Here is a 14,922-nt window from a genome sequence, read left to right on the forward strand (position 1 = left end):
AGCACACCTACAGGCCAGTACTACAGGAATTTGTAACAGAATCCACTTCCAGAAATGCTGCTCCGTTTTTCCTGAGTGTTTCCTGCACTGTTTGCCACTCCCTCATTTGCCTTCCCTGTAAATGCTGTTGTTCTTCAGTTCCATGGTTTCAGCTATGAATTCATGTGGGATTTGTTTCCAAAATTTTATCTTTACCTTTGAACACTATTTTGAATTCTAAACCCTTAAAACAACTTTAGATTTCACATCTTCCAAACTGAACCCATCGGATGTCTTCCTTGTATTCATTAGGTTACGATTTTAACTGACATAGCAGACAACCTAATAGCATTTGCTTGAACAAGATAGGACTTTTTTTTTTTTTTTTAATCTCTCAAATAACAGTGTGGACGTGAAAAGCAGTCCCGGGCTGACATGGTGGTTTCATGGTGCCAGTGGCCCAGTCTCCTTCAGTCTTCATTGTCTCTTGGTATCATGTCCTCTTCTCCATTTCCACAGCCACTGCCTTGGTTCAGGACTTCATCTTCTTATTTGAAGTATTGTCGTGCCCTTCTTTCTGGGGCCGCTGCTGCTAGAAGTGTTCTCACTACTGCCAGACACTGATGTGATCTGTTTGTTCCAGAAGAATCTAAATTCATTGCCACGATAGTCCAAGCCCTTATAAATATGGCCTGGGTCAAACCGTTTCATCTCCATTTCTAGCCACTCCCTAACACTAGGTCACCCTTTTCCAAATACTTTACAAGCTTTCATTCCCTCATGATTTTGCTAGGACTTTACTTTCCTCCTCACCCCTATTTTATCTTTTTCTGGCTCATTATTATTCAAGCCTATGTCGAGTATTATCTCATTTACTAAATGTTATCTCCTCTATGGGCTCTTCTAACTTCTCTCCACCAAACTGAATTCAGTAAATGTTTAATGAGCATAATTCAAGGTAAGGAATAGAGATATTGAGATAAATAAAAGTGCTTCTGCTCTAAGAGGTTAAATATTTAGCAGAGGAGATGGAAACTTTTCTCATTATAATACCTTATCAACAGGATAAGTGCAATATGAACAGAATGATATGGGGAAGTTAATCTTGCCTGCAGGCAAAATCAGCTGTTTACCTCTATGTATAATAGCACTTCGTTGACACAGCACAGATTTTATTCAATAAATCTGTGTCTCTCTTTCTTATAAAAATTATGAGTTTAGTGAGAACAGAACCCATGGTCCCCACACCACTATTTTATCCAATGCCAAAAGAAGAAAGAAAAAGGATTTTATTTTGATATTCATTTCTAAAGTCCATACAAGTATAGAAAAAAACCTCAAATTTTAAATAATGATTTTGCAGGGTAAAATTTTCAAAATCAGATTAAAAAAATACTGAATTATCTTTTTCTAATCATATTATGAAGGGAAAAAACTTACATGTTAATTAAATTCACATGGAAAAGGTTACTTTATTGAAGTGTTGAAAAAGAGAATGATTTACTTTCTATAGGAAAAAACTCATTAAAAATAGTGAGCATGTTAAGAATATTAAACCATTAAGGCATAAAAACTGACTTGACTTTAATAATATTTCATTGTGGTAACAGGAAGTACAATAAAATTCATGGTTTTAAGAGAGATATACATCTGAAAGAAAAATATTTAAGTAACAAAGAAATCAAAATGTACAGTAATTTTGCACCAATCACAGTTAAAATTAACACACTCCAAAATTCAAATTGAATGGCTAATCGACTTAACATTTAGATCAGTTAATTGTGACCTCCAGTTATTAGAGTTGCTAATTTATTTATAGAGAAAACATACTCTCATCCACTGATTTAGAAAGAAAATATTCATTTGGGATGGCATTAATTTCCTCATTTTGCAAGGAAAAGAAAGTGATTCTGGGAGAGGTTGAGCAAGTTTTTGTATTTCACATGGTCAACTGGGAAATCAGAAATAGGACTCCAGCCTATTTGGATGAGATAAGAAGTGTTAAAAGAGCTTTGTAAACTGTAAAGTGCTCTAAAAATGTAGGTGTGGTACATGCTCAATTAGAACACTATGTGTTCCAGTACACTGCCACTGCATTCTGTTAGAAAAGGCTCTTTTCCCATAGCAGGATTCTGCCATTAAGATTAATGTTTATTATTATTATGCCACAAGGGGAAAAAAAGGCATTTCTTGAACCGGAGAAAATCTATTATTCTTTAATTCTCTAATGTGATGTCTCCATCATCTGCCTGTGACCGCTGTCAGGAGCTCTTTATTTGTCCTGTTGCCACTCTGAATAGTTTGATTGATTTCTTCTCTATCTGCTTCCACAAATGTATAGGCAAGATTCTTTACCTTCATGTCTAACATTAAACAGAGAGATATTTCCATTTTTCAGGGGAATGGAACTCAATGTCCTGCAGGATCTTGTCAAGTGTCTTTCAACGGATCTTTTCCTGAAGAAAGGTCTTGACTATTATTTTGTTGCATTTGAATATTTTAACCCCAAAACACACTTTCAGCTTCCTTGTTTGCACCTGAGATGGAGACAGAGCTAAGCTAACAATTTTAGATCATTTGGATACCCAGGTACGTGGTTGTGGATCTGAAGGAAATGGTGTTATTGCTACTTTTTTATTATAAGGAAGATGCTGTAAGTGCCACTGGATTTCGCACTAAACTTTTTAAGTCAATTTCAACAGGACAAACGTGCACATCCGTATTAATGCGATGCAATGGTTTCCTTAGTGAACACTCAAATGATCAAAAGCAGTTGTGCTGTAAAATATGTTTCTGGGCACCATGCTTGAGGTTTAAGGCAACCAGGATGCTTTAGCATGACACTACTTTCATGCCGATTTGTTTTCATGGTTTTGAAATTTGTATAACAAGCCACAACCTCATAGTGGACTCAATTCAGCCTTAGAAGGTTGCTCACATATTCACAGTAACTCCAACAGTAGTGGGGTTCTTCTAGAGACTGAGTTTGTTCAGGCAGTTTCAAATTCCAGCCCTCCCACTTTAGCTCTTCACTATTTCATGCTTAAGAATATTTCCTATTTACTACGCTTGAGAAAAAAGGAATTATGGCAATCGAAGGACTTCTCAATAGACATTTCTATATATTGCCAAGTAAACCCAACAATACTTATGAAGTGTAAACAGATCTGACTTTAGATTATAAAATGGCAGAGACACCTTGATGACAAAGTCGAAGCGAGTTTTCAACAAAAGGCATCCACCCTTCACTGGCACCATCCACAGCACCGCAGCCAGTGGTCAGAAACCACTGTCTCTCTGAACTTCTCCATTCAGTTCCTCTGCAGTTGAGCATCAGCATGCAACAGAGCACAAGAACAACTGTCTATGGGAGAAATATCCAAAAAACTGGAAAGCACATGCACATGGGCGAGCTGCGAAACTGTTGCTTAGTCATAACACCCATGTGGCCTAAACTGTTCAGTCTGACCTGTTTTCCTGAGTGGGATGCAGAGTTAGCCCAGCCCCAAGTAAGATTTTTCCCTTAAAAATTTACCTAACTTCCAACACTCTTGCTCTTTTCTGTCCCGCAATCAGGACTCTCAACACAACTAGGTCTCTCCATTGTGGGAATGTACTTTTCCATGATCTAATGATTCAGCAGGACCATCCCTCTCATTTCGTCAACCTTCTGGTCCCTTGAGCCAGGCAGTCACTAGGGAGAAACAAAGTTCTTAAGCTCTATCGAGTCACAGCCCCTTTGAGAATCTCAAAGTCTGGGTCCTCTAACCGGGAAAATTCACGGACACACACAGCCTATGCATGACAGGATAGCGCTGCATGGATCCTAGAGGGCCACGCCCAGACCCCCAGTTGAGGAATCCATGGAAATGGAAAGATCTGAAGTCAAAACCCCCAGATTCCAATTTTGGCTTTATCCTCGACTAACTATGAAACCTTAAAAAAAATCAATCAAAATTCTTTGAGCCAGTTTCTTCATTTACAAAACGGTGACAGTAATTCCTGCTGCAGCCACCTCTCTGGATTCTACTCATAAAAATTATTATGTATATCAAAAGTTTATAATTATATTTCCCCATGCTTGTTAAAGTATGACTTTTCATTAGAAACTTTTGCATTATCTTTGATTCTTTGTTTTGCTTTGTCCACTAAAATCTGTTAGATGTTCCTTCAGGGAATCTCTCATCAGTTCTCACTGTCTGACTCACCTTGCTAAGGTCTCTGTGTCTGAATTTCAGTCTCCACTTCCTTGGGGATCTCCTACTTCCAACCTGTTTATGTATATGTGTGTGTGTGTGTATGTGTGTGTGTGTAATTATAATTACAGTTAACAGTTTTTTATATATAGTTATATGTGGAAATGTATATGTGTCTATATTTTTGTATATGTAGACCTACAAAATCTGTATATGTGAATATAATATATGGTCACTATTACCCTGACTTGGCTATATTTCTAGGAGACAGCCATATTTCCAACAATAATACGTTGTTTGATCTAAACAATGTTCTCTCCACTGTCATTTGCCCAACTGTCAAAAAGTAAGCTAAGATAAAAAGTTCAGAGTGTATATATGGGAAGTGTTTGTTAATGGGGGTAGGGGCAAATGGGCATCAATGGTTAGTGAAAAGGTTTTCATTAAGAAAATTTTATCTCACCCAACACAAGGTTATTAAAACAGTGATATTAAGAGAATGTTAAATCAAATAGAAATTGTATCCTGCTGCCTTTCACTGGAGTTCAGACTACTGACTCGTACCCAGTCTTCCCCTCCTGGTACCCTGGGAAACACAAGATTCCCAGCTTAAAGATGATCTCAGAAAGATTGCACAACATTAAAGAGTAAATCATGTGTGATTGAAAAACTTAAACGCACAGTATATTGTAACATGTTGTACCAGTACCAGTGGTCAAGATGCTGAATTATAATATTCCTTAAAACCATTATATTTGTAAACATAACCCATTCTTTGATGAATAATCTAAGACTACTCACATGAAATGCTGAGGCATGGTATTCAGGACATAATGAAGCCTGCAACCTGCACGTGGACGTGGTGCTCACATGGTGGCTTCCTGTCCTGCACTGCGGGAGCCCCTCTTTACACAATTATTCTCTCCTGCCTCAGCAGCAAGCATTGACTGAAACACTGACAACACTCTCCTTGCAAAAAAAGCAAGGAGTTACTTCTAGATTCTGTCTTCCTCCTGACAGTAAACTCTTAATAAAAATGTACTTGGCTTGTTCTTTCTCAAAACTTCACGATGTTATTTAAACTATAAAATAATCTCAAGCAGGTAATATCTCAAAACAGAAAAATACACATTTGATGGAAAGTAAATTTCAAAAATTCTCCCTTCTGAACTAGATCAGAGTATATCATTTTTTAGTGTAGACCTTCACACAGAGCTTGCCTAGGACTACAAGATTAAAGTAAATAATAAGATGTATTCAGCTAAAATTTAATAACATTGTGTGGCAATTACTTTCTCATTTAGCTCTTAAAAACTCACCGTTAAAAGTAGGAATTGTCTCAGAGTTGCGGGAAAAACACAAAGAAATAATCCAAAAAGGTTTATATTGTTATCTATTGCCACATAATAAATTACCCCAAACCTTAGCTTCTTAAAATGGCAGTAAGCATTTATCACCTCACACAATGTCTGTGGGTCAAGAATTATTTGGGAGCAGCTTAGTTGAGTGGTTCTAGCCCAGGGTCTCTCATGAGTTTGCTGTCAAGATGTTGGCCTAGGCTCAACCATCTGAAGGCTGACCTGGGTTGACTCACCCACTTTCGAGATGGCCCACTCTCATGGATGGCAAGTTGGTCCTGGCTGTTGGCAGAAGATCTCAGTTCCTTGCCACATCGGGGCTCCCTGGGGCTGCTCTAGCGTCCCCACCTGATGGCAGCTGGCTTTCCCCAGAGCAAGGGATCCAACAGAGAAACACTGACACATGAAAACACCACTGTCTTTTATGACCTAGTCCCAGAAGTCACACTGTCTCTTCTGCAATACCACACTGGTCACACAGGTCAGCCCTCTTCACTGACAGAGGGAACAACAAGGGCATGAATCCCAGGAGGCGAGGATGACAGGAGCCATCTTGAAGGCTGGCGACCACAGATCCATACCTAACTCCAAACCACGAAATTACTCAGAGTGTGTGTGGGGTGAGATGGAGTAGAGGGCAAAAAAACAGATTCTTTAGACTCAGAGAGATCTAGTTTCAAGAACTAAGTCTACAGATCACCAAGGAAGTGATCAAGGAACATAATGTAACCTCTCTGAACTTCAGTCTTCTCATTTTTAAAATGGGGGTGACAGTGCCGTGGCAGACCCAGTTGGGGTCACTGCTATCCCTCTTCTCCCTCGCGATTCCCAACCTGCCCACTGTGCAGTGAGTCCATGTGACTAGACCCCGGACAATGGGCTAAGAGGGAAGAGGACGTGCGTAAGTCCCAGGCTGAGGCCTTAAGAACCCATGCAGTCTTCTCCTGTCACTTTTCCCTGCGGCAACAAGCAAGGAGTCCTCATTCCAGGCAGTGTGACCGCATCATGGTGCTACTTCCCTTCCCTTGGCCTCGAATGCCAAGAAACCACAGGAGGAACTGGCTTGGGAAGTCCCCTGGCATCAAAGTCAACTTTGTGTGAGTGAAAAATAAACCTTTATATTATTAGGCCACTGAAATTTTGGGTCTATTTGTTACCAAAGTATAATCTAGCCTATTTTAATTCATGTTCATAAAATGATACTTATTTTGATAATTAAATGAGAAAATACATCTTAACTTCCTACACAGTGCCTACATGATAGGGTTTTAATAGGTCAGTTTCTGTTCACCTTCTCTGAGGAGCTTGTTTTCTCATTAGCAAAAAAATGGAAATAATTATTCAACTCACAGAATTGCTTTCAAAATTAAAGGGAATAAAATACATTAAAAATCTTAACAGACAGTAAGCAGTTAACAAATATTTAAGTTTCTTCTCCTTCTTTCCCTGGAATTATGACCACAGGGGGTTCAGAAGGTCTTTTTCCCCTCATCGGACCTTCTCCTCCTCTATATTCAAAGCTTCCATGTCCCTGGGAAGCTAACATACTGAGTTTATTTGATAATTCCTGTGAAAATATCATGTTGCCTACTTAAGACATTAAATGCAGCTGCATGACGGAAATGATAATAGCTTAATTAAAAAGATTTAAAAAGATTTTGGGACCGAGACGGGCGGATCACGAGGTCAGGAGATCGAGACCATCCTGGCTAACACGGTGAAACCCCGTCTCTACTAAAAAATACAAAAAAACTAAGGTGGCAGTCCCAGATTTCATTTCAGAAGATCCGGCCACAGCACTCCAGCCTACTCCGTCTCAAAAAAAAAAAAAAAAAAAAAAAAAAAAAAAGATTTACCAATCCTGACAATAATGCCATGATTTCATTTTTACTTAGTCATATTTTCAATACAAAGAAAATGCAATTCCCCTTCTTCTGTAATGTTGATATTAAAGGCCCATAAATGTCACCTTATTCTATCAGGGCTTTTGTTCCACCAAAAGGTAAGATGTGTCCTGAATTGTGTCATCTCTAAATTTAATAGCATATAAAGCTGAAGTATAATGGATCCTTTGGACCTAAATAAACATGAATGAGAATTTTTTTAAAGCAAATCCAGCCATCCTGTGCCAAGTCATTACACTGTTTCATAGGACTTGCTCCAGAGAGATTTCATCATGAGTATATTATAAGCTCTCAGTCAACAGATTAGTACAACTTGTCTACTTCCTCATTGAAAAACTAATCATGTGTGCTTTTTCCATGCAAAACTGGAATCGTTGGCCCAGTTACATGCCTAAGTCACAGCCTAACACTACAACACTGGCTGATGTCCATGGAATGTGGTTTTTCAGCCACATGGAAGCTCCTGACACTTTTTGGTGTTCTGTAACTTTCCTTCACTGAAGGGCTCCCAGCAATGACCAACATGCCCACTGCAGCACAGAAAAAGTGGAATAGCATGCATTCTCCTGCTCTCCCTCTCCTCAGCGAAAGTAAGACAATAAATTTCCCAGATCCATTCTGCTTTCCTCTGTGGTAGCCAAAGATATGGAGGAATGACATGTGCGGTGGGAATACAGGTGTGGTGTCTCAAACTAATTGCCATGTGACAGACCAGCTTTGCTTCCTGTGTGTTCCTTGTGCTGTGCAATCAATGTCTGTGTGATGCTGAGTCATGGTGACACAGGATCTGGCTGCAGACATTATTCAAAGGGATGTTACAATGTCGCACTTTCTCCCTACCCTAGGGCCACCTGGCTCCTTACCTGTTCAAGGTTATTCATTGCCGCCTTAGAGTCTGGGTGTGTTTAAAGACCTCATACAACACCTCATCAACTGGTGCGCCTCCCTTAATACAACCATGTAAAACTCAACTCACAAATAGCATTTTTTTAGTATAAAAATATATATAAACAGAGAAATAATGCATAGGAATATATAATTTATGTTACATTTAAATAGTACATTGTGTTGTATATAAAGTGATACATTTCTTGGAACAAGAAAGTCCTTCCATATAAAGCATCACTGCTTGTTGCTTCTTTGTTGCAGGTTTTATGATTTTAACACTGAGCGACAAAGCTAAAACTATGAATTCAAAGTCCACATTTGGTCTATCTCAGACTTATTCAGCATTGAATTCTTTACCTATGAAACAGAACAAAATTTTTTTTTTTTTTTTTTTTTTTTTTTGAGACAAGGTCTTGCTTTGTTGCCTAAGCTGGAGTGCAGTGCTGCAACCACAACTCACTGCATCCTCAACCGCCCAGGCTCAAGTAATGCTCCCACCTCAGCCTCCGCAGGAGCTAGAATGACAGACATATGCCACCATGCCCAGCTAATTCTTTAAATTTTTTGTAGAGACAGGGTCTCACTACGTTGCTAAGGCTGCTCTTGAACTCCTGGCCTCAAGTGATCTCCTGCCTTGGCCTCCCAAAGTGCTGGGATTACAATTGTGAGCCCCTATGCCTGGCACCAAAGAACAATTATATTGACACATTAAAAAATGAAAAGAACTATACATTATTATATTTTTTTAAAATTTTTAATGATTATGGGTACATAATAGATACATATATATATTTATGGGGTACATGTGATATTTTGATACAAACATTTTTGTTTGTTTGTTACGAAATGGAGTCTATGTTGCCAGGTTGGTCTTGATCCTCCCACCTCAGCCTCCTGAGTAGCTGGGATTATAGGCATACACCACCACACCTGGCCATGATTATATTTTAAAGTAAACGATACCAATCACAGGGCAGAAGTTATCAAAGACAAAGGTTAATTTTGATAAAATCATTATGTGTCAGACAACTGGATTATTTTATTTAACTAAGTGGGATAAAAATGGGTTTGCCAATGTGCATCCTGTTATTCTTGTAATACTGACTAGATTTGTCAAAATAATAATGAAGTACAGACATACAAATACACCCATCTTAAACATTTTGTGTTTCTGGTTTAAATTGAACAAGACTGTATTGACTATTGTTTGTTAGGAGAGAGACCCTTCCTCTAATGACCTTAAGGCCTTAGGGAAATAACACACACATACATGAACTATCCCTATTTTTTATCCTCATACCTTCTTCCTCAAACAAAACAATAAAAATAAAATTAAACCAACAACAGAAAAAGTGTTCAAATCCTAATAATTCTAACTTAGAAATGTCTCACATTCAAGATCTCTCCACTTCTAGTGCAAGCACACTATTCCTTTTGTCCTCATGTATCCCATGAACTACTGCAACAATTTCTGGCCGCGTGTTATTTCAAATTCCAGATATATTCCTGAAACAAACAATTAGGTCTTACTGACTTAAGGCCTCAGTCTTATTTAAAACTCTGTTGACTATACAATAAAAACAGAATTTATAACCTGATATAAAATGTTCTTCATGGGCTCCTCTTGCCTGTCTTTAAATCGAATCGCCAACTCTTTACATTCTACCCTGTTTCCAGGGTGCTCCTCCCCATGCCGTCTTCTCACTAGTTCCAAGTTACAGCAGGTTATTTCACAGGCTGGGGTGTTGGGTTTGAGGGGGGTTTTTTTTATTCTTTTTTATTCATTATCTCTCTCTCTCCTTCTCTGCCTAAAATAGCCTCATTTGCTTCTTACTCCTAGAAAATCCAGTCTAAATGTCCCTTCTCCAGTGAAGCCTCCATCAGACTACTTTTTCTGGATCTTAGAAGCAATTCATTTCATTGTTATAGCTCTTGTCACGTTGCATTATAATGTCAATATTGTATCTGTTTCCAGAGCTGTATGATGAGCTCCACATGGACAGAGATTTGCTCTTATTTTTATACCCTTAGCACTCAGCACAATTCCTGGCACATAGAAGATGCTTACTTAATATGAATAAATGAATAACAAAGTAAATGCTTTACAAGTTTACAGAAGGGAGAATTCAGTGTGTTATGGAGTAATTAGGAATTGCTACACTAATATGTAAAATATATATAAATAAAATGATTGTACATGTCTTAAACAAAGAATAATCACACTTCGACCCTTTTTAATTTCAGACTTTCTTTAAAAAGGATACACTTATACTATCATACATTCTCTTTAATATGCCTTAAGTATGTAGTTGGAAGATGCTTAGGTTCAAGATTCCCTTAAATTCTTGGGATTAGATAAGTAGGAAGATGTTCTTCTATGTGGATCAGCATTGTCTACTTTTATTTATTGATATTAATTTGTAACAATTATATTTGTAGTATTTTAACAAATGAAGACATTTTAATGCTGTAATTTAGCCTTTTCACTTACTAAGAAGTATTCCTCTCTACTTCATTCAAAAATAGTAATATATTACTTTAGGATAAACCCTGCCCAACATCTAACCCCAAAATTCCTACAAAGCATGTAGGTAGGGGTTGTCAGATTCAGAAAAACTAAGAAACCTACAGGATGCTCAGTTAAATTTTAATTTCAGGTAAATAATGAATAAATATAAAAGTCCCATGCAGCCTTTGAGGCATATTTATACTAACAGAAATCTAGTTCTTCATCTGAAATTCCAATTTAAATGGCTGTCCTTTATCTGGCAACTCTACAAAGTAACAGACAAGAAGACTAGCAATGAAGACCTGCCAGGAAAGTCTTGGTTGACGTATGCTACTAGAAAGGCTAGCGTTCCTGGTTCCCCAGAGAAAATCGAGGGGCTTCAACCATCCCCTATCCTCTATATCCTTAAAGAGACCCATGCTTACCCATGTGCTGAAGCATTAGGACTTCCAAGAGGAAACTTATTTTGGTAAAGGAACAATCTAAGATCATGTCTCAGAATAGTTTTTTATAAAAGAGCATAAAGATGACATTCTCTACAGAACTAGCCTCGGGATTTTTTCCTACTACTGTAGAGAAAAAAAGGAAAATGTATTATCATCGTAGTATGCCCAGCAATGCTGGTATTCTAATGTATCACAAAATTTAAGTCCATGAGGCCTTTCTATAATGAAGGGGCTACCGTGAAGTTTTATATGCATTATTACTACAAATCCTCATAACATTCCTACAAGATATATGGCATTCTTTGTACTGTAAAAATAGGGAAACTAAGGCTGAAATTAATAATTTGCCCAAGGCTACACCATGAGTAGGAAGGGAGGTGAAACTCAAACACAGCTCTTAAGACCCTAGAACTACTTAAGTATTTATCAGTTATGTCATATACTGACTTTTAGAAGCCAGGTCCTACTAAAGAACCAAAAGAAATGTAAAGGTGCTCAAAAGAACTGACATGCAGGTGGATGGTCTCAGGACAGATAAGTTCCTAACCAAGAATACGGGTTTGTGTGTTTGTGTGTGTGGTCACATGGCGCTTCCTCTGAAAATTCTACTCTAAAATCAAAGAGCTTTATAAAGCCAAGCCTTCACTATTCCACTCAATTCTTTCAGTATATTTAAAATTGTCTACAGGGTAAATTACCTTCCTGTGAAGCTAGCACATTTCTAAAGGTGCCTACCTAACTTTTAATCATAAACACTACAAGGCAAATCTGTAAGGTACATGTAAAAACAAGTCTGCTCATTCCTTGTCTGTTTCCCCAGGTTGCAGAAAATGAAATGACCATAATAACTCCAGGACAGAGCAGACTGTTCATCTGAGTCATACCAAATAACTTCATTGCTGCTAAAGTAAAATTTGAAAGTGATTGAAGTGATTTTATGATCAGCCTTTTGGAAGTCATTCAAAAGTGCTGCAATGCTACTTCAAAGAAGATAATTTAAATGTAAATGTCACTCTTCAGGGTTGTTTATCAACAGCTGAGTATTAAAATTGGTGAGCTTGATTTGTGTTATTTCATTTAACCAGCTTATAATTTAAACACACTTATAATTAAGTTACTATTCGAATAAATGGAATAAACACAAGTCAAACTTTGGTAGTGAGGTGCTCATCTTCAGAGGAGTTCAATTAGATTGGAAAAATATTTTGCAGAGATTTTGTAGAACAACGGCTCGCTACCTGGAATGCGCACTGGAATCACCTATGGGGTTCTAAGAAAATATCAATGCTTAGGTCTCCCCCCTGGAAATGCTTACATAAGTGGGCTGAGATGGGGCCTGAGCACTGGGATTTTTAAACCTCCCCAACTCATTCTAATATACAGCAAAAGTTGGGAACAACTGCTATCGAAGGAACTCAAGCATTGGATGGAAAGCTGGAATAATAACATTTCAGGATCCTTTCAACTCTGAAAGTCTATGTTTAATTGTACATGTGACCCTACTATGACATCGTACTAGAATAGACCTGAAATGTCTTCGGATATACAAATTAGGAATACAGAGTTACAGTCATTCTTCCTAGATGTAGTTTCAAAGTACAAAGAAAATGTTGCTATTATTTACACTTCTCTTTCAGGTTCTGATTATCTATTGAAGAGACCTTAAAATAAACAATTCAATTATTAAAAATATAATGAGCATCTCCTGTCAGCAAAACACTCCTGTGGGTACTGAACATTTATTAATGAGTCAGCCAGAGTCAGATTTTTTTGGAACTTACAATTTAATGGGCACAAATGGTTGTACTACAAAAGTAAGGGGAGTGAGTATGAAGTCTAAGTGCATGATGGTTCATTTAAGTGATTATGTTCAGCTGTGAAGGAGAAAGGCAGGCAGAAGTTTGCTTTTTATCAGTGCAAAAGTCCATACCTTATTCATTTTATTGAAGAATAATAAATGTAAAAGTAAATTTTAAAGTTTCAGGTGATATTTCACATATATTTTAAATATATATCTTACATATAAAATACATATATGTCAGTAAGCAGATGTGTCAGATTATTTAGCCTCACTGAACATTCACCAAAAGGAATTACATTACACAAAACCAAATCAATTTCTTCTAGCGGTTTTTCAATTAAGGGCTAAAGTAAATTTTTAAGTGATTCAAGATATATTGGTAGTTTCTGCAATTTTAACTAAATTTCCAATAACTTGAAAGAATGTCATAAAAATACAAGCTTGCTAGAGAATTATGCTGATTCTGCAAGATAAAGAATATTTGAGATGTGAGAGAATTTCGATTAATAAATACACATTTGCTAAATTCTGCTTCAGATGACTAAACTTTTTGTTTGTTTGAACTAAACAAAACAGAGTTCAAAAAGGCAGAGTAATATAACACAACTAGAGTTAAAGGGAGACTTTAGATAAATGAGCCATAACATCTGGCCAATCATTTCAGCTCACTGTACCCAAATGGAATTGGAAACACACCGTGATAGGAAAGGTCACTCATGCTGGTAAAAAGTAATAGCCCTGCTGCCACAGTTACACCCACCAATGAAATCTACATCCATACTGTCTTAATCTTCACTACTAGGCAGCATCGATCTAGGGGCAGGTGCTCAGCTGGAGCCAGGATTAGGTATTTTGTGCTCCTGTACCCTAATTTCTAGCACAGTGTACAAGTCACAGCGGTGATCAAATCAGCCAGCATATAGTGTAATACAAATAATAAAATGTTTTAACTGAAAGTATAAGACTTTGTAGTAAATTAATGACTGGAAAGAAATTATTTGGCTCAATTTACCGTTATTTAATAACAATGATGTAGAAGACTAGGCAAGGCTTTATAAGTAAAAAAAATAAAAAGTATACATATAAAACCCAACTTCTGAGTGAAATAAAATGAATACTTGAAATTCAATAAATAAGACTGCTTATATGGGAGGCTACAATTTTAAATATAAACTTTAGTTTCCATTTTAGGTTATATCTTCCAAATTCCAGTAAGGAAAAATATTCATGTGGGTTTCTTTTCATGCAAGAAAAAACTCTAGTCTCAAGAGAACCCAACCCCAAATCAGCAATTAAAGTATCAATAAAAGCTACCTGTTTTGTTTGCTTTTCCAATCTTGTTCCTTAAAAAGATCAACAACAAATTTAAAACTGTACATGTAAAATCAAAAATCATAACCAAAAGAACAGGATGTACTAATATATATTTTCTTTGAAAGTATCTTCTTGAGGTCAAACCTAACTGAAATGAAAAAAACTGTTAATTTTGAAGCGGTAGTATCTAAAGTACATCTCCACATTGACATCCAAATTTTAAGGAATAAATCTGCTGGTTCTACTGTCAATAAAAATGCCTAGCTGGGTCCCTTATTTCATTAACTAATGGAATCTGTAAGCACCCTTGATATTCAGGTTTGGCTGTGTCCCTACCCATATTTCACCTTGAATTGTAATAATCCCCATGTGTCAAGGGTGGAGCCAGGTGGAGATAACCGAATCATTGGGGCAGTTTCCCCCATACTGTTCTCGTGGTAGTGAATAAGTTTCACGAGATCTGATGGTTTATAAATGGCAGTTCCCCTGCACAAGCTCTCTTGCCTGCCACCATGTAAGATGTGACT

The 14,922-nt window shown here is 37.3% G+C and overlaps 1 protein-coding gene across 2 annotated transcripts in view; it reads right to left on the reverse strand.

Annotated features, from left to right (window-relative positions):
* The window catches only part of FGF14 (fibroblast growth factor 14), a 678,189-nt gene that overhangs the window by 639,388 nt on the left and 23,879 nt on the right, over nt 1-14,922 (reverse strand). The window contains exon 1 of one of the 2 annotated variants that reach the window (XM_050766686.1): nt 5,770-7,177. The exons of the other annotated variant lie outside the window; for it this stretch is intronic. The gene's annotated coding sequence lies outside the window, so the exon portion shown is untranslated. Of the gene's footprint in view, nt 1-5,769; nt 7,178-14,922 lie in introns of those variants that run through there. 2 annotated transcript variants of the gene reach the window in all.

Source organism: Macaca thibetana, chromosome 17 (genome assembly GCF_024542745.1).
Source record: "Macaca thibetana thibetana isolate TM-01 chromosome 17, ASM2454274v1, whole genome shotgun sequence".
Taxonomy (NCBI): Eukaryota; Metazoa; Chordata; class Mammalia; order Primates; family Cercopithecidae; genus Macaca; species Macaca thibetana.